Genomic DNA, 20,662 nt, shown 5'->3' with positions numbered 1-20,662 from the left:
TGACAGTACATTCCAAATGAAATTGAGCTCCTGGGCCAATCAGAGCCCAGAACAACAGCAACAACAAATAAAACTGGCCACATCACTGCAGGTCTTTTCTCTGTAACAGCTTTAAGCATAAACATGCACCACCTGCTGGCCAAACTAGAGAAATACACTTCAAGAATTAAGGCAGTTTTACAGGCTTAAAAAAACACTGTTCTGTCATCATCTGAAAAGAGATAAGCCCTACTGGACAGTGCTCCCTCAATGTCACTCACAAAGATGTTAAAAAGAGCCGGCTCAATGATCAATCCCTGTGGTACACCACTGATAACATCCTTTTCCACGGAGCAAACTCTGTTTTCCACTACCCTCTGTCTCCTTCAATTTAACCGTTTTTTAAACCCAGTTAATCACTTTAGGGCCCATATTGAAGGGACTCAGTTTATCAGTCACCTGTGCAGAATTGTGGCTAAGGCTTTGCTAAAATCCAAGTACTCCATATCTAGCGCCCCTCCCATATCCATCTGTTTGATCACCCAGCTGACAAGACCTACCTCTAGTGAAAATTGTGGTGGATACATGGAATAGCTTCCCCGCAGAGATAATGGACAGTTTATAAATTCAAGAGAGCATTGGACAACTACAGACAACTTTTAAGGTGCCACCTCTCAGTATGTAGTGAAGTTTGTAAATGGACACACACGAACCAGTAATTAAAGATCCTTAACACTTGTGCCAAGGATGACGGATTTGCATGTCATTGTGCTGTGCAAATTATAAATTACAAAACTTATCTGCAAATGAATATTAGCATTTAAGTACACATATGCATATGCATGCCAGAATTCTGGTCATTTATGCGTGTTCTTGGCATCTAAAAATAGGCGCAGTGTTATAGAATTACCTTCAATATGCCTGGAAATGGGCAAAAGTGGCAAACTTCAGGTGTATTTTTCACATGGATTATACTTTTGTGAAGTCACATTACAAAAATACACTTTGTAGTGGTCAACTTTCACATGACATCCACGTTGCATGAAAGCTTATGTAAATTTAATATTAATCATGTACTGCAATGCACAATCATGCAAAGCAGCTCATTAATGCAAAAATGCATAAACGTGCACAAAAAAACACTTCATGTGCCCATTTTCACTGACAAAATAGCTACTGTGCAAGAACTGAATCAGCTATGCAAAGCCATTTTCATGATGGTTACTGACATACCCATAGTCATGCCTTCTATGTGTTTGGCAGCAAAAATATATGCCAAGACACTAGACCCCAGATTCTATATAGTGCACCTAGAGATCCGTGCTGAAATTGGCGCCAATTCTATAACAGTGCATGTAACTTAACAAGCTAATGAGCACTGATAATAGCACTTAACAAGCAATAATGAGCACTAATTGGCACTGATTAGAATTTAGGCGCACAAGTCGTAAAGCATATTCTGTAATGAAGTGCACCAAACTTCTAATGCAGGCAAAAAGGGGTGTGTTTATACGGGCGAGGAAATGGTTGGTTTTGTGGGCATTCTGAAATTTACACGCCTAGTTATAGAATATGGCCCAGTACACCTAAATCAATGCGCTGCAATTTACTTGACATTTTCATTGGTACAAATGGATGCACGTAAATTTACCTACTGAAATATCAACTAAGCATATTACATAATCGGCGCCTAAATCTAGACTCCAATTATACACGGCACTAATTTCAACACCAATTCTTTTAGGTGACATATACAGAATCTCCCCTTAAGGAGCCCTTTTGCTAAGCTGCAGTAGGGCTAGCGCATAGGTAATGCGCACCAAATCAACACTACTGCTGGGTTAGTACGAGCACCTGACAATGACTTCAAAGTTGGCACACGCTGTTTCCCGTGGTAGAAAATATTTTTCTATGAGAGTCATTCCCGGCAGTAATTGGCAGCTTGGCCACATTAACACATGCTACCTGATTACGCACAAGTAGTGCGAGAGCCCTTACCACTAGGTCAATGGGTGTCACTAAGTGCTCAGGTAGTAAATAGCAGATCGTTACTTTTAATTTTAGTGCATGGCCATTTAACGCCCCACTAAAAAAAAACCTTTTTTCTCAAGTTGCAGTAAAAAATGGCCCAGCACACGTCAACAAGAGAAATAAAGTGGGAGCAGGACCATAGATTCCAGAGGCTGGAGCACACAATATCTTAGTTAAAACAAAGTTTATTAATAACTCAAAGACAACTCAACACAATGCTGTGTTTTGGCCGGATGGCCTGCATCAGGAGTCTGTCTGAAAATACGGAATAAAAAACATCACAGGATAAATTCATGAAAATTGTAATAAAAAATGAGATGCTCTTTAAAAAGACCGTTTGTTATTTACGTTGTTCAGAAATAGGACAAAAAAGCTTGCTGAAGGACACGTCAATTCCATGCGTCCAGACTACTGCAGGCCACTTCTTACCACAGCTTAGTAAAAGGGCCCCTGATTCCCTTTTCTCACTCTTTCTTTTGGCCAATTTTTCTTTCTTTCCTACCTCCTTGATGTTGTATTTAAAACATGGAGGATATTGTACATGCTGTGGATATTAATATAGTCTATGGGTAATTTTTAACTACATTTGCTATATGATTTTAGAGTTGTATTGAAATACTGGCTAAATTTTACAAGGTTATAATTTCATTAAAAATCCATCTGATGGCACCAACTGAACATTTAATTTGAACTGTCTATAATTATAGCAATTCAGAGATTAAATTGTAACCTTATAAAGTAGAAAGATAAGTGTTACCAAATTTACCTCAGTAATGCACTAAAATAAATGTTATGAAGTTTAAATCTATTCAGATTGTATCAAGGGATTTTCTATTTGTATGATATGCATAGTTGAAAAATGTTGATGAGGTCTAATTTTTGTCAATCATATTTTGTGATATTGAGAGTTATAAGTTACTGTTGTGACAGGGTTACTCTGTAGATAACAGTAAGTCATTACTAGTTCCTGTTACATGTCATATGCATGGTGGCAAAATAATTCTTGTGCATAGGGTACAGAAGGGGAAAATAAGCTATTACACAAGAAAACCCAATCTGTCAATGATGAATAGATTAAAGTCCTCCTGTAAGGAAATGGAGAAAAGACCCTAGTAATCTGTACAAATAAAAAGAGGTACTCAGCCTCTACAGCAAAAACCACCATCATCAGGCAGAAAAACTCCATTTCTAATCAAAACTCTCCAAAATGGTGATGAATAACGTAAAATCTTTGAAAAATACACAGCAATGAAATATAAACTCAGTATAGACTCAGGGGTCCTTTTACTAAGCTGTGGGGGAAAAGGGCTCTGTGGTAGTGGTGGGGGCTGTTTTTCCCACACGACAGGCCCTTTTTACCACAGTGGGTAAAAAGCCCCCCAAAATATGGCCATGCAGTAAGATAACTCTTAGCACATGGCCGTGCGGCGTGGAAGGTGGCAGTAAGGGCTCTCATGGTAACCTAGCAGTAACTGGGCAGTGCGTGCTAGACAACATAAATATTTTCTGGGGATCACCAGAAATGGCGCGCATTCAACCCAGAACTACCACTGGTAGTATGATGCCCTGGCGGTAGTTCAGTTTTAGCATGCGGTAAGCTTGCAATGGGCTTACTGCCACTTTGTAAAAGGGCCCTTTTCTGAATTATTTACCCCCATATACTAAGCTGCACTAGCAGCTGCCATGCAGCAGTGCAGACACAGCCCATTCAAACTGAATGGGTTGTGTCAGCATGAGTGCATGGCAGCTGCTAGCACGGCTTAGTAAACAGGGGAGTAAAGTTGTCTCACAAATACAAAAAAATTATAAACAGAATAAAGTACCTACCACCTGATATTTAGCGCTATTTAACCAGTCAGAACTGACCGGTTAAATACTGCTTAACCGACTGCCCGCCGATATTCAGTGGAGTATAATCGGCTATATCCACGGCTAGCAGCTGGTTTATAACCAGTTGTATCATGCAATATAACCGGCTATCCACCAGTTTTTAAACTGGGGTTGGCGGTCATATTTGGCAGGGTCAAACCCTGGTATATCTTTGGCTGGCTTAAAGATAACCGGCTATGCAACATAGCTGGTTATCTTCAAACCAGCTGAAAAAAAAACCCCGGGTTTTCAATGCCAGTCATCGGAAATGATCCAGCATTGAATATTCGGGTTCAACGCGGACTGTGGGAGACAGCCTGTCTATTCCTGCAGTCTGAATATTGGGGCCTTAGCTTAATATTGCAGAGAGTATTGTGCAGGAGAAGTCTTTAGCAGTTGCAGTGTCTGGAAGAGTCTTATCAATGAGCAGTTCCCGACAGGGACCCCTGTTTTGCTGAGGCTGAATCAGTGGGAGTTCTGCTCTAAAAAGATGAGGAAATCAAAAAAAAATCAAAAAACCTACAGAAAATACTCACATTATCTCAAAAAAATCATTGCTTACCAGCAGCTAATAGACTAAATTTCATCTGGACTGTTATATCTTACGGTAATAATTCTGCCATTTGGCATAGTTTACCATCATTTTTTCACAACAGATGAAAAAGCTCTGGGCATGATCATGTTTTTTCCAAAACAAGCATGGAAGATGTTTCATTAGTTTTTTCTGCTTAATTATTCAGCCTTGGTCTAATGTCATCAACACTTTTATGTAGGAAATTCCTTTTTATTCTGGATTGCATCTGTTTTTAAACTTATCTGCAAATTTTCAGACATATATTTTAGAAATTTAGGGGTCAATGTTCAGTGTGGTTTAAGCAACTAGGGGGTACTTTTACTAAGGTGTGCTGAAAAAATGGCCTGTGGTAATGCAGGTGTGGGTTTTGGGCGTGCGCAGAATCATTTTTCAGTGTACCTGTAAAACATTTTGCAGAAAATGGATGTGCAGCAAAATCAAAATTGCTGCGTGTCCATTTTGGGACTGAGACCTTACCACCAGTAATTGACCTCATGGTAAAGTCTCACGCGGTAACTGGGCGGTAATGACCTACACTCGTCAAATGCCACTTGGCACGCGTCCGATATGCACAGCAGAAAATAAAAATTATTTTTTGACTGCTCATATCAGACATGCACCAAAAATGAAATTACCACAAGAGCCACATGGTAGCTGTGTGGTAACTGCATTTTGGCACGTGTTGGGCTTGGTAAAAGTGCCCCTAGGAGAGGCTCCTGCCTGCTTAAACTACTCTGAGTGGATTTTATAACTGCATGTGTAACTTAATTGGCTTAACAAGCTAATCAGCATTAATAACAGCTCTTAAACAATAATGAGCACTAATTGGCAATAATTAGAATTTATGCGCACAACTCGCTAAGCTCATTCTGTAATGCAGTGTGCCTATCTTCTAACGCGCAGGTAAAATGAGGCGTGGTTATAGGCAGGGAAATGGGCATCTTATAGGCTTTCTGAAATTTACATGCATAGTTATAGAATATGGCCCATTGCGCCTTAATCTACATGCCAGGATTTACACCACATTTTCACTGATGTAAATGGAGGTGCGTCATTTTAGGCACTGACATATCAACTATGTGTATTTTATATACTGTGCCTAAATCTAAGCACCATTTATAGAATGCACTTACTCGTCATTGATTTCCACACTGATTTTTTAGAGGCCATATATAGAATTTCTCCCTAAACGCATATCTGGAATCTGGGCAGTGTTGAGGCAATCCAGAAGTGGAGTGGGGATAGAATCAGCAGTTATGTGGACAAGAGCCATATTCAGGTATAGCTAGCCAGGCAAATGGGACTCCACAAAAGGCAACCCTAACTTTCCCCGTTTGGCTATGCGAGTACCAGCACTGAATATCAACCAGCATCCACATAACTTCCAGGTCGCTGCCACTGCCACTTCCACCCCTGCTCCATTTCCCCAAAACACACTTGGTTCCATTCTCCTCCATTCACCCCTCCTCCCCTCTCCCAAGATCAGCCCCTGCTCCAGATAGACCTCTACCTCCTGAACACCACCCAAGGTCAGTTCCCTCCAAGACAGACTTCTCTTCCTGAAGCTCAAGATCAGGCACCCCCAAGATATATCCCCCTCCCCCTTACAAGAGCATACCTCTTCTTGAACCCTCAACACCTAGTAAAGTAGCAATGAATATCAGGCACCTCAGGGTTAAGTACAATTGTTCCTTTGATCACTACTCTAAAATGTTCAAAATGGAGTTATCTGACATTTCTGTGTGCATCGCAGGAGGCACAATAACCAATTGAAGTTTTTTTAAAATATACTTGTAATCCCATGCAAATCCAAGCCAAGAACAGCCCCACCTTTGAATCTGTGCATTCCATGGCACTTGCATGTATAAATTGTAGTATTATACAATAGCATTTACATGTGTATGCCATTTCCATGAGAAAACATTGCATAGGTATCTAACCTCCTATGTACGCAAGTGAAGATGATAAAGTCCCTTTAGTCTACCCATCTTTCTTACTTTACTAGTACCACAGATCACAGTTGCTCTCTGGTTTTGCAACTAAAGATCTCCTGCATTTATGTTTAGTTGCAAAACCAGGAACCAAACTGAGTAAATGTCCTGATGTACTCAGTTTGATTCCTGGTTTTTATCTCTTTTATTGGGCTGTTCCACGAATCTACCACCTGTTTTGTGAAACAATATGTTCTAATGTTAGTCTAAAATCTACCACTGAAATTGATGATCTCTTGTTTTAGAACTTTCTTCCTATTAAATAATGTTTAATTTTTTGCTATTCTTTTCTTTTGAGTTATTTGAATGTCTCTATCCTATCCACTCTTTCTTTCTCTCCTCTTTTCTAGTGTATTACTTATTTAGGACACTTGTACTGTAAGATATAATGTAAAAACAATGCCTTAAATATTCAAGAATAAAGTAGTGTAACTGATCTTTAAACCAAAGAAAAAAACATAAGTAGCCACATATGTATTATGTTTATCCATAGGAGCCGGCTCTTTGAGTTCTATGGGTGCCTGAGCACCCCAATAATGAGCAAATTCTGTCTGTGTCTAGGGAGGGGTAATATCTATTGGGTTTAGCACCCCCAATCATTCTGAAAAGTTGGTTCCTATGAGTTTATCCAATAAACTACCCCTACAACTTTGTTGTTGACCTTTAATTCTATTAAAAGCTCATTAAAATGTTTTCTTATGTATTGTGTTGATATTGTAAGTGTTATACTATGCTATACCTTGTACTGTTATGTGAATATTTTACTGCTGTAATTGTCTATTGCTTATGTTTGACTTATTCTTGCTGTACACTGCCTTGAGTGAATTCCTTCAAAGAGGCAGTAAATAAATCCTAATAAATAAATACATTACTGTCTTTATTTTTCTTTACTTTCATTTAAAAGAATTTGTGTAATTTCATTTGAAAAAATTTGTATAATTTCATTTGAAACTCAAGTGGAATGCATTTCAAACTCATTTGAACTAAAATTAATTGAAGATTATACTGTACCTTTGGAACAAAATAAATTGCAGGTACACCTTCTACAATGTGGCATGAAGAGCCCACATATTGGCTTGTTAACAATATCATGCTACAGTCCTTCCCTCAGGATTAATTATTTTTCTAGCACAATCCAACCTGGGATGAGCAAGTTAGCAGTAATGCTACAGGTGACAGATGGGATTCTGTGAATTAAATTATATGAGAACCCATGGTTTGATAAGAACGCAGTCTTCAGATTCCATTTTCTATGTGCTTATGAAAGAATTGGTAACATTAGAACCCAAACTAGCCAATTTGAAACAAGCTGGTGGTCTCTGATTCCCAGTAGATAAGAGACTACACTACTAAAACTACCATGGTTAGCATAATTGGCACTTGACAAGTCAAAGGCAAGATATGCATAAAACTGAGTTGCTCTTTGTAGTACTTTAAGTCCAAATCAACTAGCCCTCCAATCTCTCTAACCACTCACCTATAATCTATGGGGGTGATATTCAACACAATCCTATCCAGTTAAAGTTAACCATATATCTAATTAAGTTGTGGCCTAGTGGTTAGGGTGGTGGACTTTGGTCGTGGGAAACTGAGGAACTGAGTTCAATTCCCACTTCAGGCACAGGCAGCTCCTTGTGACTCTAGACAAATCACTTAACCCTCCATTGCCCCAGGTACAAATAAGTACCTGTATACAGTATGTAAGCCACATTGAGCCTGCCATGAGTGGGACAGCATGGGGTACAAATGTAACCAGAGAGTCATCAGCTTATGCAGTTAAGACCATGGTTCTATGCCACTGAACATAGAAGGTTTCAGACTAGGCCCCTCCACTTATCATGCTGGGGCAGCTAGGGATATGCAGGTATAGCAAGCATTTGTGTGCCCACATCCTCTTTTCTTTGGTTGTTCATTGTTTTCCTTGTCTGTTACGTGTGTCCATTTTAATTTGTTGCAATATTTATCACAGATCTGAAATATGCAGTATTGTTCAAAGTACTAGGTCAAAGTACTCAAGTAAAAGTAAAATTAAATGTGTGTTTTAATACTTAAGTAAAAATACAGTGAAGAGCACATTAAAAAATATACTTCATTAAAAGAAAAGTTAATGCCTTATATAATACTATATTCAAACGAGGGCGCTCATCTATAAGGGCGCCCATTTCTAATGACAGCCCCGTAAAGCAGCGTACCCGATCGTATTATCGAAACAAGATGGGCGGCCATCTTTCATTTCGATAATACGGTCGGAGCCGGCCAAATCTCAACATTTGGGCCGCCCTTAGCGATGGCCGCCATTGGTTTTCACCGATAATGGAAACTAATCTCAAAACCGGCCAAATCCAAGCCATTTGGTCATGGGAGGAGCCAGCATTTCTAGTGCACTGGTCCCCCTCACATGCCAGGACACCAACCGGGCACCCTAGGGGGCACTGCAGTGGACTTCAGAAATTGCTCCCAGGTGCATAGCTCCCTTACCTTGGGTGCTGAGCCCCCCAACCTCCCCCAAAACTCACTTCCCATAACTGTACACCACTACCATAGCCCTTAAAGAGTAACAGGGGGCACCTAGATGTGGGTACAGTGGGTTTCGGGTGGGTTTTGGAGGGCTCCCATTTACCACCACAAGTGTAACAGGTAGGGGGGGATGGGCCTGGATCCGCCTGCCTGACGTGCACTGCAGTACCCACTTAAAACTACTCCAGGGACCTGCATGGAGCTGGGTATGACATTTGAGGCTGGCATAGAGGCTGGAAAAAAATGTTTTTTAATTTTATTTTTTGGGTGGGAGGGGGTTGGTGACCACTGGGGGAGTAAGGGAAGGTGATCCCCGATTCCCTCCGGTGGTCATCTGGTCAGTTTGGGCATCTTTTCAAGGCTTGGTCATGAGCAAAAAGGGACCAAGTAAAGTCGGCCAAATGCTCGTCAGGGCCGGCCTTTTTTCCATTATCGGCCGAGGTCGGCCATCTCTTAACCACGCCCCTGTCCCGCCTTCAGTACACTGCCGACATGCCCCCTTGAACTTTGGTCGGCCCTGCAACGGAAAGCAGTTGAAGCCGGCCAAAATCGGCTTCCCGATTTGTGTCAGAAGATGGCCGCCCTTCTCCTTCGAAAATAAACAGGAAGGTCTCCTGTGCTAACTCCATGCTAATCGGGCAGAATGCAGCGATTTGCCTGCACTGCCTGATTAGTGCAGGGTACGCCAACTCTCTACCTCCAAACATTTCCTCCCGCGCTAAAAAATGAAACCTATTTTTTAGCACGTGGGTAGCATGTACCAGGGGAATAGCCAGACAACAGATTTTGGGTGGGCCTAAGCAAGAAGTGGGTGGGCACCAAGCGTTCTCCCCCACTACGACCAGAAAAATATCTCAGCTGGCGGGAAAACGCTTCTTTCCACCTTGGCAGTCTGCAGCAGGCATGCCCTGAAAACTGAGCATGTGCAGGTGCCGGTATCGTGGAGAGTAGCGTTTTCATTACCATCAGGGGGCAGTCTTCTGCTGGCAGAGCTTGAGATCCCTACCAGCTACCGCTAAACATGTGCTACTGTTGGGTGGGCCTGAGCCCTAAGTGGGTGGGCCCTGGCCCACCCAGGCCCACCTGTGGCTACGGCACTGGCATGTACAAATTCCAAAACTACCACAGGACATCTGAGCAAATCCTGCAGTAGTGTCTTTTTAACCTGTAGTAAGCATGTATTAGTGCTTACTGCAGCTTTGTAAAAGGGACCCTAAGACTCAATAAGTGCTGAGAAATATCATTATTGTATGAAACAAAACAGCATATACATTTATGATGATTAGAAAAACACTGAAATTCATGTTGGATAATGGATGTGGCAGACAGCAGTGAAAGAGTTAAGGGCATGATATCTAAGGGAAAAATTCTATGGTGCTCCCTTTCCTTTGGTGCCCTAAGCATGTGCTTATTTTACTTAGTAGTTAATCCAGGGCTGCTGTCACTAAGTACATAAGTACATAAGTATTGCCATACTGGGAAAGACCAAAGGTCCATCAAGCCCAGCATCCTGTTTCCAACAGTGGCCAATCCAGGTCACAAATACCCGGCAAGATCCCAAAAATGTACAAAACATTTTATACTGCTTATCCCAGAAATAGTGGATTTTCCCTAAGTCCATTTAATAATGGTCTATGGACCTTTTCTTTAGGAAGCCGTCCAAACCTTTTTTAAACTCCACTAAGCTAACCACCTTTACCACATTCTCTGGCAATGAATTCCAGAGTTTAATTACACGTTGAGTGAAGAAAAATTTTCTCTGATTCGTTTTAAATTTACTACATTGTAGCTTCATCGCATGCCCCCTAGTCCTAGTATTTTTGGAAAGCGTGAACAGATGCTTCACATCTACCCGTTCAACTCCACTCATTATTTTATAGACCTCTATCATGTCTCCCCTCAGCCACCTGATTAGTGTGCTTGTGAGTCCTTAGCTAAAAAGGTGTTCAACAGCTGCACTAGCAGAAAGTGCATTGTTCAGTCTGATAAAAAAAAGTTCCTTCAAATCAGGCCAGGCTGCAATATTAATGATGTCTTTTGACTGGATCTGCAGGTTTTGATCAAGAGAATCTCTGAAACACTTGACTTCTGTATAGCAAAGAATACTATATCAACATTATTGTCATTATCATCTGCATTAGAAGTAGGGCTATCTAATTCATCATTTGCATCTTCATCTTTGTTATGATTGCCATGCTGTCCAATTGTAGAGAAGTTTTTCACAAGTTAGAATTTTTGTCTACTGTTGTTCTAACAGTTTCTCATCTGATGGCAAACTCTTTTTAAGTATCTTCAGGAACTTGATGTAAAAATGCCAAATGTGTAGGAACCCTTCAGCCTTACAGTCAAACATGCAGACATCCTCTCTACAGACTCTGTAAGTCCAGTGGACGGTCACCCCAATGTAAAATTTTCCATGGGATGACTAGCAGTCTGTTGTGGTAGAGATATATATCTGTTCACCAAGAATTGCAACCACCTTTGGCTTCATCTCCGCTGCAAAGTGTCCCAACTCATCACTGTCCTGGAGACAGGTAACCAATTCGACACAGGCAACTCCACTGTTCTACTACTACTACTACTTAACATTTCTAGAGCGCTACTAGGGTTACGCAGCGCTGTACAATTTAACAAAGAGAGACAGTCCCTGCTCAAAGAGCTTACAATCTAATAGACAAGTGAACGGTCGGTCCGATCGGGGCAGTCAAATTGGGGCAGTCTGGATTCACTGAACGGTAAGGGTTAGGTGCCGAACGCAGCATTGAAGAGGTGGGCTTTAAGCAAAGACTTGAAGATGGGCAGGGAGGGGCTTGGCGTAAGGGTTCAGGAAGGTTGTTCCAAGCATAGGGTGAGGCGAGGCAGAATGAGCGGAGCCTGGAGTTGGCGGTGGTGGAGAAGGGTACTGAGAGGAGGGATTTATCCTGTGAACGGAGGTTACGGGCGGGAACGTAAGGGGAGATGAGGGTAGAGAGGTAGTGAGGGGCAGCAGACTGAGTGCATTTGTAGGTAAGAAGGAGAAGCTTGAATTGAATGCGGTATCTGATCGGAAGCCAGTGAAGTGACCTCACCCTCAGCCCCGCCCAACATTAACCACTACTTCCAGGAATCTCCAGATTATTGACCCTCCCACCTTATCATCTAGTATTTCTAATCTCCTCCCCTCCGGCGGTAAATGACTGCCACTCTGAGTGGCAACGGGTAGAATAGACGGATGGAGTGGACTTCAAAGGATGAGAAGCAGTGAGACTGTGGTAGGAGGAGGGGTTGGAAGCTACAGGAGGGCGAGAGTAGTAACCCGACGCCTCCTCCACGGCCAACTAGGCGGGGAGTATGGGAGAAGAGATAGCCTCCATGGCATAGAGCCGCAACTGAGGCAGAGTCGTCAGGGGAGAGCCAGGTTTCAGTTAGGGCAAGCAGGTGAAGGGAATGAGAGATGAAGAGATCGTGGGTGAAGGGAAGTTTGTTGCAGACCTCACAGGCTATACTCACAGACCTATACTCACAGACTATACTCACAGACTATACTCACAGACTATACTCACAGACCTCACAGGCTATACTCACTGAACAGCTAAATTTAAGATGAGATGATCCACTGTTTGCGTGATGAGGTTTGCAATAGCAAAATCCTGCTCCAGGTTTTGCTCTTTCATTTGGTTTACTGAGGAATCTTCATTTACATCTCGCCTTCACTTTTACTTTTTACTGCAAGCATCAGATGTAACTGAGTAAAAGTAGTAAAACTTGGTGAAGTTATTATTTGGTAAAAGTGAAAGTAATACGTGTTCTTTACTTTTTTACAAGTAAAAGTGACAAAACTTTTACTTAAGTACAGTAACTAGTTACATTTAGGGCCTTGTTTACTAAGCCGAGCTATTGGCGCACTATTTCGTGCACGCTAACGCTAAAGACACCCATAGGAATATATGGGTGGCTCTTGCATTGGCGCATGCTAAGTTTTAGCGTGCACTAAAAAGTTAGCGCCTACAGCATGGCTTAGTAAACAAGGCCCTTAGTTACTATACAACACTAGAAATATGGGGGTCCTTTTACTAAGGTTCACTGAAAAATGGCCAGCGGTAGTGTAGGCATAAGTTTTGGACGCGTGCAGAATCATTTTTCAGTGCACCTGTAAAAAAGGCCTTTTTTATTTTTGCTGAAAATGGACGGGCGGCAAAATAAAAATTGCCACCCGTCCATTTTGGGTCTGAGACATTACCGCCAGCCATTGACCTAGCAGTAAAGTCTCACGCGGTAACTGGGTGGTAATGTCCTACGCACGCCAAATGCCACTTGGCGCATGTCCGATACACACGGCAGAAAATAAAAATTATTTTTTGGCAAAGCGTATCGACCATGCAGCAAAAATGAAATTACCACAAGAGCCACGCAGTAGCTGTGTGGTAACTCCATTTTGGCGCGCATTGGGAGCACGTAGACACTTATGCGGCTTAGTAAAAGGGCCCCTAGGTGATTTTCAGCATGGTGTGGGCAGGTACTTTTATCCATGGATTTTTTTTTTTTTTTACTAGTTCTCCAATGGAATTTAGCAGCATACTTTCCCTTTAAAAACTGCACAAAGAAAAGTCCCTGCAGAGATTTCCCCCTGCTTTTCCTCTTTAAAATGAAAATTTCTCTGGTTTGTTGCTACTCCTGGTTTAACCACACTCAGGGAATATTAACCACACTCAGGGAATATCTCCATGAAAATTCAAGGTTGAGAATACCCAGTCAGGAATAACTTTCATACTTTTATGTGCCCTATGGGATGGGTAATTTTCATAAATTCTGTTTAGTTCAGTAAATGTGTTTGAACATTGTCCTCAGAAGTTAATACTGGCTGATCTCATTCCCATCATTTTACATCTACACCTTAGATCATTTAAAAGTATAGAAAATTATAAAGAAAATTTTGTTTTAATAATCTGACTGTAGATCAATTTTATATTAGAAGTATGGAGTAGAAAAATGAGATTTCATTTCCTAAGTAATATTACTAGTCACCTTAGGACTTTAGAGGCACACTCTACTTCAACATCCATCCTTAGGGGCCAATCTAGTAAACAATGCACTGCAGTCTTGAACTGAAGCTTACTGCATGGTTTCCTAATGCACACATTTTTAAAAAATGGTGTAGTGTAAATAAGTATGCAAATACGCTGTACACACAAAACAATGTGTGCAAGCATGGTAGAGCGCTCCAGAAGCACAGACACATGACTGGGTAATAGCAGCAAGGTCTAAATTTTGTACATAAAAAAAATGTGAATACACTGGGGCAGTGGTGTGCTGGAGCCAGCTCATACCAGCTCGGGAGAGCCATTTTTTAAGTTTTTAAGAATTTTGGGAGTCGTTTGTTAAAGTAGGCTCCCCTGGCTACTTTTACAACCGGCTCCCAAAATTTGGGCTCAGGCCCTCCTCTTGAACTCCCTTTTACTTTTCTGGTGAGGATGCCAAGTCCCCTCAGCCAAATAAATTGACTGCCGCCCTTCTCTGCTGCTTGTGTCTGGCTCTGAGCTGCATGCTGGAACTTCTTATGCATGCATGCACAAGAAGTCCTGGCATGTGCTCAGAGCCAGAAACAAGCAGTGGGGAGTGGTAGCAATATATTTATTTGGTTGACAGGGCTCAATGTTATGCTTAGCATGCCCGCATGGGGGAGGGGAGAGAGGGGAATACATTGTCCTCCTAGTCCACCCCTGGGTTCCCTCCTCCCCCAAATTGCAGGTCTGGCTAAGCCCAGAGAGAGAGCCCTTCTTAAAAATTTACCAGCATACCACTGTATTGAGGGCAATTCAATAAAGGTTGCCTAAATTTGGGTGCCAAAATGCAGGGTGCTGAGCAAGGATTCTATAATGCCATCTTATTATAGAATAAAGCGTTACGTCTATGGGGTCCTTTTACTAAGGTGCACTGAAATATGGCCTGCGGTAGTGTAAGTGCGTGTTTTGGACATACGCAGATCTTTTTGGATGTACACAGATTCATTTTTCAGCGCACCTGTAAAAATGCCTTTTTTAAATTTTTACGGAACATGGACATGTGGCAAAATGAAAATTGATGTGCATTCATTTTGGGTCTGAGACCTTAATGCCAGCCATTGACTTAGCAATAAGGTCTCATGTGTTAACCAGGCGGTAATGGTCTACGCTCGTCAAATGCCTTTTACTGCCTGGTAGCGCCGTGTGCCAGACAATAAAAATTATTTTCTGGTGCACGTAATGGATGCACATCACAAATTAAATTAAAACTTCCCAAACCTGTATGTCTAGCCCCCTCTTTGGCCGTTTTCAAGTCTAAACTTAAAGCCCACCTCTTTACCACTGCTTTTGACTCCTAACCACTGCTCACTTGCCCTGTCCTTTTATCCTCACCTCTTTATTCCCTTACCCTTAATTGTTCTGTCTGTCTGCCTGCCTTATGTAGATTGTAAGCTCTTTGAGCAGGGACTGTCTTTTTTGTGTATGGTGTACAGCACTGCGTATGCCTTGTAGCGCTATAGAAATGATAAGTAGTAGTAGTAGTACTCGGGCCATGCAGTAGCCGCGTGGTAACTCAGAATTGGCACACATTGGGCTTGTGTAGGCGCTTACGTGGCTTAGTAAAAGGGCCCCTATATTTGCACACCAACATTTAGATGATAACACTAACACCTTGCAAAAGGAAGGTGTAAATGTTGCACTATGAAAACCTTATTTATTCTATAAATTAGGCACGTCAGTGTGGGACCTGTCCATGCACTGCCCATGATCAGCCCACATGTATGCCCCCTTGCAGTTGTGCATTATCCCTTGCATTGGGTCGGCGGTAGTTCTGGAATGATGAGTGGTAGGCCCGCGTTGGGCTTACTGCCAATTAGAAAAAGGGCACCTTAGTGCACAAATGACATTTACTTTTAGGTGCCAACCCCCAGATTCTGTATATGGCACCCAAATTTGGGCACTGATCCAAAGATGAGCGTGCAGCTTAAGATAATGAGCCATTAATGAGCAATAATTGGAGGCTAGCAATCTAGTATTGGTATTAATTGGCAGCAATTAGGATTTGAACGTTCATCTGGCTGTGTGCAATTCTATAACACTGGGCACTCAAATTCCATAGTGCACAACCCAACAGGGGGCGTGGCCATAAAAGGAGCATAAGGGGGTCAGGGAAGATCTGAAAAGTTGTGTATGGTGTTATAGAATATAGGGGATCCACGCCTAACCTGCACACCAGGATTTACACCAGATTTCAGGGAATAGTGTCCTTTATAGAATAACGTTTTGCACTAATTTTTCCAGCACCAAATTTTGAGTACCATTTATAGAATTTACCCCTGTTTATAGAATAAGGGGGTATGTGCATGAGCATAAATATTATTATACGACATTTGAATGGCTGCAGTCCAATGCTTTACTGTCCATAGCTGTGGCACCTCCCTCTCACCTCCATCCACTTCAACCAAGCTAGAAACAAGTTTTTGGTCCTTCATGCTCACAGAAGAACAAGCATGAAATCCTCACTAACAATAGTCACAGAAGAAAATGATCACTTTTTCCTCTTCCTCAGACCTGGCATTAAAACTTTACTATTAGAAAACTGTGTGCTGAGCCTCAGGTTTTTTGCACAGATCGTTGCATTTGGGTTTAATAACCGATTTCTTCATTTAAATGCGATGTGCACTGAGCATGCATGTGCGCAGTTTGCTGTTGCCCAAAACTCCTCTTAGCTTAGGGAGGGACAATAGTTCAGAATATGGTGTACGAAGTCCGACTAAACTGTGCACAAAACCTCCTGCACTTGGTTACATCAATCTGCCACTTAGTAACCAGCCTAGACAACTTTATATTTCCCTGAAGTAATGTTCAAATTGGGTCCATAATACAACTTCTGTGCTAGCCATACTACTGAAAACAGCTTTTAAGTCAGAATTAAATTATGCAGTCGGTGCTAAATCCAAAAACTAGGGGTGAGAAAGAAAAAAAAAGCCACAAAATGCATTCATTCATCGTCTTCACTTCCCTCCCCGCTTTGTCCCCTTCACATTGACCGACTTAAAATGCATATAATTTCTCATCATTTCAGACTACCTTGTCAGATTGCTAAATACAAAGTTATTGCATCGACATGGGCTTCAAAAATTAAAACAGATCAACAAGCTAGGCCGGCAGAGACGGTGAACCTATTGCCAAGTAAATAGGTGCAAGTTGAAAAGAAAAAAAAAAAAAGAGCCCAGCCCCATCTGTCAAACTGAGTATATGACATCATCAAGCATTCTGCTTGTCTGCTGCTATTCAGGCTAGCCTTGCCTGTAGTCTCAGCTTTGTGTTCCAGCACTCTTTACAGGGTCAGCGGGCTGGAAAATTACCACATGCTGTCACAGTTAGCTCAGTAAGATCTTGTTATCATTGTTTCCAAGGCATCTATTCATTCTGTTATTTTACATATTAGGCAGACGTCCTGCCACTGAGGCTTTGGGCTGTGCTAACTTGAAGGACCAAATGTTAATGGGCTTCTATTGTTTGCAGAATAGCTGCGGAATACGTGGGAAAAAATACCCAGACAGCTCCCTGACACCAGTGTAGGACCTCTAGACTTGGGCGGGGTGGGGTTGTGGGGACAGCCTGTGAAAATCTTTTCTGTAAGCGGGAGTTCGACAAACAGTCTACCGTTTATGTCAATATTCATAGCCCGTAAATTACACAATAAAACAGAGCAAATATTTATAGAGATGAGGGAGCAGACAAAAGCAGGCATTTGTCTTCTCCTGCAGTCATGTTACAGTGCTTTCTTTTTGTAAGCATGTACTCAGGGACAAGAAAAAATGTCCTTATAAGCAGAATGTTCTGATCACACCATTCAACAGGGAGGCAGAAGGTTGCATTCTGGAAAGTTTCCCCAATAAGCAGATTGTGGCATGAATTTTTATGGAAGCTTAAAATAATTATATTAAGCTTCTATTACCAACAAATTCTCATTAGGTATATATAAAAAATGATATTTTCCAAAATATGTTATTATATTTTGGAAGGTAATTTTAGAAGGGTTAGGTGCCATTTACAGGTGTGAAAACCTGTTGTGCATGTGTAAATGGATGTACATGTGTGAGGAGCATTTTAGAAAAAGTGCTACTAATATGTATACCCACAGCATACAAAGATATCAAGGGGCCATGTTCGAAGTGTGGTTTTGATAGACTTTCTAAATATACTTGTATTTCCTATGTTATGAGGGCAATACACATATATCTCAAAAAAGGTACCTGTCAGCATTTCTACCTGTTCCAGGTCACATGTAATTGGCAACTAAGAAGGTTTTTACTAAGCTGCAGCAATATTTACTGTGGGTCTCATTAACCTGTGACAGCCCAGTACAGCAGGTTTGTAACTCCCATGGTAAATACAAATTTGAACTACTGCAGCTGGGAACATCATGTGTTCCTGACAATGGTAATACAGAACATGGACTCCCATCAGGCCTGTTATCTCGTAACATGATGGGATAAATTAACCCTGCAACACCCCCTCCTGGCACAAATCACAACCCCCTAAACTCCTTGATCTCCTCCCAACACAAATCACAAACTCCTAATGATCTCTCCAGTCCATATAAATACCGCCCCCCAAACCTCCCTGATCCCCCTTCCCCTACAATTCTCAAACCCTCTTATCCTTTCTCAACACAAATCACAAACTCCTAATGATCTCTCCAGTCTATGTAAATAACCCCCCCCCCCAAAAAAAAAAAAAACCTCCCTGATCCCCCTTCCCCTACAATTCTCAAACCCTCTTATCCTTTCCCAACACAAATTACAAACCTCCAATGCATCTGGCACAAATAATATCCCTCAACCTCTGTGACTCCCCTCTAGTACCTATCTAGGTTTCCCTGGTATTTAGAGGATGGGCAAGAGTGATCCCCAGTTGCTCCTGCCCCACTGAATGCCCAAACTCAAAATGATGCCAGTCAATCCCTAGTGGTATACTTGCAGTACTGCACCTAGGGTTCAAGCTGCCAACATTTAAAAAAAAATTATTTATATGAAGTGCTTGATATGCCGCAAGGAGTCCATAAAGATGACGATGTGGTTAACAATTGAAAAAAAAAGGTAACCAGGGGAGGAGACAAGAGGCAAGGGAGATGAGGTTAAGGAATAGAAGAACCAAAAGACTCAATGAACAGATGCATTTTGAGTAGTGTTTTGAACTTTGGATTGGAAGGTTCATACAGATGTGAAAGGGCAGCGTATTCCAAAAGGCTGGACCAAGGTAGCTGAAGCTAGTCTTATGAAAAATAGTTAAACAAAACACAGGGAAGGATGGGACCGTAAGTAGGTTAGCAGTGAAAGAATGAAGGGAACAATTTGGGGCAAAGGGAATAAGGAGAGACTTAGAGCCAGATGCACAAAGGTCCCATTAAGGATCCATCTGCATTTCAAAATCGGTAAACATTTAATGATTTAGAAACACAGAGGGATTCACAAAGAAAATCGAATGTAAATGAGCTGCTCATTGCTTTTGTGATCCAGCTCATTTGTATGCGATATGGGGAAAGCAAATCAGTGAGCTGGGCATGCGCAGAACGGTCAATCGCTAGGCCTGGCTGCTCTGCGCATGCTATAGATGGCTCTCATACACGCAGACAAGCTGCATGTATGATAGAAGTAGATTTACCCTTTTTTGGGGGGGGCAAACACAAAAGCGCTTTTTTTTGGTTGGGCATACCTGCATTGCAGCTCCCTGCCTCCCGCTGCTGGGAAAAAGTGAGAAAAACCTCTATGCTGCGTGCTCTCCTCCGCTCTTCTGTGAGGAATCAGCAGCATCAGTGCTTGGTTCCACCCCCAGCTGTTCCTGCTGCTTCCTTCTATTGGCTGGCTGACATCCTAGAACGCCCATCTCCCTGAAGATGGACTCTCATTGGCTGGCTGCTGGCCCAACTCCTCCTCCCTGCAGGGCTATCCTGATCACATCACTTTAGAACTGTGAACTGATTGGATCTGAACTTCCTGGTGTTCCCCTCCAGTAATGAGTGGGCGGGACATTCCAGGCTGATGCTGTCCAATTGGTTTAGCCCCTCTCTGTGGAGGGAGACACCAGGAAGTTCGGATCCAATCAGGAAAGGGAAAATATTGGAGTGAAAGGAAGCTGAACATTGTGTAGTAGTTTTGGTAATATGATGAACTGCTACCTTGCTGATAAGGTGGGTACAACTTTGACATCAAGACAGGATGCATGAAAGATGAAAAACAAACATTAAGCTAGTACATTGGGTACAACACTGACCATTTGGCTGGATGGAGAAAAGAGGATGGAACTAAAACAGACTTTTAAAAGACCTTCACGTTTATATTAAGGCATAGAAGGGTGTAACGTGGCTGTTGTGGAAGGTGCAGCTCTGGCCACCCTGTTGGGCAGACCTGATGGGCCATGGTTGTCTTTTTCTGTTATCATTATGTTACTTTAGCCCTCATTTTGGAAACCAAATTTGCCATATGGACATTAAATGGGCCCAGCTGGGCAATGTTAAGAGATGGACATTGATACATGATAACGTATAGCACCATAATATTCAGAGCCAGAAATGGAGATGTCTGAATCCAATCCTGCTATAAGAAGCATCCAAAAGCTGCCACACCTTATCTTTAGGGATTGCTACATTGGTGGTGACTGAAGGAGAGTGGAGAACAAACGTGTATCCTCATTGACGTCATTGTCTGCCC

Source organism: Microcaecilia unicolor, chromosome 2 (assembly GCF_901765095.1).
Source record: "Microcaecilia unicolor chromosome 2, aMicUni1.1, whole genome shotgun sequence".
NCBI classification, from domain to species: Eukaryota; Metazoa; Chordata; class Amphibia; order Gymnophiona; family Siphonopidae; genus Microcaecilia; species Microcaecilia unicolor.
This window is presented reverse-complemented; position numbering follows the sequence as displayed.